Raw genomic sequence first — 3,045 nt, 5'->3', positions numbered from 1 at the left:
ATCAAAGGTCATGGTATGGATAGCCATTTCTGCCTGCTGATGGGCACACATGTCATCAGGAATGTGTCGACACTGTAATGCCTCCCCAATGGCAGTCTCAGTAATCATGATCTCTCTACCCCTCAACTGAACCGAATCCAAAGTAGGACGGAAGAAGTTGCAGTAGAATTCCTTAACCCAAGAAATGTTGATATCCCCCAAATCTCTGTCAACAAAATCGATACCCAACTCAAGGATGCGACCAGTAATGGACCGTCTCACATCATTGGGTAGGAGCAATTTCTTCTCAGTATTTAGCTTCGTTGTGCGATATTTGGAAAATCGAAGCTCACAGTAGAGATTGGGGAACTTAGTTGGATCGGTAGAAGGTAACTGCTGATTTTCTTTTTCTTCGTCATTTAACGAATTCTTAGCATAATGCTTGTAGATGGAGGGAATAGAGGGGGCAGAATGTTTTCTCTTCTTGGAAGAGGTGGCAGTGGCTATAGCCTTTCCTTTATCCGACATCCTGAAAAATATGATAGAATATAAGCAATGAAACACTTAGCATGTAACAGAGAAGGCATGTTCAGAATATCAATTGGCTAATAAACAATCATGATGTGAACTGAATTTGGAAAGAGTTGGTAAACAAGTAATCATAAGTGAACAAATAAACAAGAATGCAATGTTCACTAAGGTCAACAACTCTTATTCAATAAGCAATAATATCATCATAATTTTGAAAGAATGGTTAAAGAGTGTTAAATGTGAGTAGAGGTTAATTGGTTAAAGAAACTAGTGAGTTAGAAAAGTGGGTTAGTGCTATGATGATATTTAGGCTCAAAGAAAAGATAAGTTGCGGTTCATGTTCACAATGAATGATGCAAATCCGGGAAGTCAAAAGGAAACAGAAATTCGCCCAAATTTGAAATAAAGACCAGAATGAAACTAATTTTCTTGAAAATTGGGCAGCATTCCGGCTTAAAATTGGACGTTCCCGGATAGCAAAATAGCACAAACAGCAAGAAGGCAACATCAAATAAACACAGCAGCAGTGAAATAGTACCCAGCAACACATATTGCATACAATAGCAACCCAAAATCAACATACAGTACCCAAGGAAACAAGCAGCAAATATGCACATACGGAGCACTTATCAGGCCTAGAATCCTCTATCCAGTCCTAGCTACCTAACAGCAGATATTTCTATCTAATCCTAACATGTAACATTTGAATTCAAACTAACTAACAGACAATTATAGTAACTAACAGAAATGAACAATTAAAAAGAAAAAAAAAAGAACAGAAAAAATAGAAATTGAGCAGGAACCTGGGAGCTGGGAGGAACTGGGAATGGGAAGGGAAATAGGGATTGACCGGAATGGATGGGGGAGGCAGAAGTCCGCACCGCCGTGGACGGTGGCCGGGAAGATGGATGGCTGCGGTGGTTGAGGTTTGGCCGAAAGGAAGAGGAGAGAGTGAGTGGATGAGAGAGAGAGAACGAAGTGAATGAATGAGAGAGAGGATGGGTGAGAGGGGGAGAGAGGGAGAGAGATTAGGTGGTGATGAGAGAAGAAGAAGGGATGGCCGTCCGGTGGTGGCTGCCGGCGGAGCAGCAGCGGCGGCTGAGGTGGGAAGAAGAAGAAGGAAATGGTGAGAAGAGGATGGGGAGTGCGCGACTGCACAATGCGCTTCGCGCATTAGGGTTATCCCCTTTTTTGAATCGGCGCGAGCGCGCACCTTGCGCGTCCGCGTGCATTGAGGAAAATGGAGATCCACGCGTGAGCGTGCAGTGCGCTCTAGCGTGGGTTGGCAGATTATGCAACGGCGCGTGCGCGTACAGTGCGCGCACGCGTACATGAGGTTGGGCCTGAGGCTTAGAGTGGGCTTGACGCACGCCCAACTCTCGGGTCAGAAGCCTAGAGTGGCGGCAGCATGTAAGGGACGCGCGCGCGGCAAGTGCGTGTGCGCGTGCGCTCGCGTCTGTTCCACCTTGGGCATAAGGGCGCGCACGCGGCAAGTGTGCGTCCGCGCAAATTGAGTTGGGCTAGAGGCTTAAAGCTGGCCCAGAGCCGGCTCAACTCTCTGGGGCTTGGCTCAAAAACTTGCGGCAGCAGATCGACGCGGGCGCGGCAGGTGCGCGTCCGCGTACATGTCCTTGTTCTCATGATCGGCGCGCACGCACGTAGTGCGCGTCAGCGTGGATCAGGTTGGGCTCAGGGCATAATGTTTGCCCAAGAGAGGCCCAACTCTCGGGTACGTGGGCGATGATGCATCCGCACAGGGACGCGTGCGCGTACATTGTGCGCGCGCGTCCACCCCCCTTTTTTTTTCAGAAAAATTATGCTGGGTGCTCCCCATACTGTTCACAACTCTTTATTCAATCAACCATCATACAATTCACAAAAAATGCATTTTGATATTATTCATCTACTACTAAACACAACATACATGTGACTAAGCTAACAATTAAGTTGTACAAACAAATTTATGTGAAACATCTACCTACAATGGTAACTCAAATCACTTATTAAGCAAATTTAAAAGAGAGTGGAAAGAGTTTACCATGGTGAGGTGTCTCCCACCTAGCACTTTTAGTTTAAGTCCTTAAGTTGGACATGCTGAGGTGCTTATTGTCATGATGGCTTATGTTTGTACTCATCCTTGAATCTCCAAGGATCTTTGCCTCTCAATTGGTTGACAGAATTTCCAACCATTTTCATCAAGCTTGGGCAAAGTTCTACCCAAGATATGAGTCCCCATAGTTGATCTTCACATAGCGAACCGGGATCCCATATCTTATCTTCGCACCCGTCTTCAATTTGATCTTCATACTTTTTCTTTCCGGGTGGTTGACATAAGGGTGATTGACACATAGAATTCTCTTTAACATACCAAGCCTTCCGTTGAAACCCTTGTAAAGTGGCATTCTTCCAATCATCGTTCCTATACCTTGAAGCTTTGACCTTAATGAGCCTAATTCCTAACTTGCAACCACTACACAACTCTCTTATGCTTTTAATTCCACAAAGAGCTCTAAGTTGACCATCATTTTCAATTAA

The sequence above is a fragment of the Arachis duranensis genome, chromosome 3 (genome assembly GCF_000817695.3).
Source record: "Arachis duranensis cultivar V14167 chromosome 3, aradu.V14167.gnm2.J7QH, whole genome shotgun sequence".
NCBI lineage: Eukaryota > Viridiplantae > Streptophyta > Magnoliopsida > Fabales > Fabaceae > Arachis > Arachis duranensis.
This window is presented reverse-complemented; position numbering follows the sequence as displayed.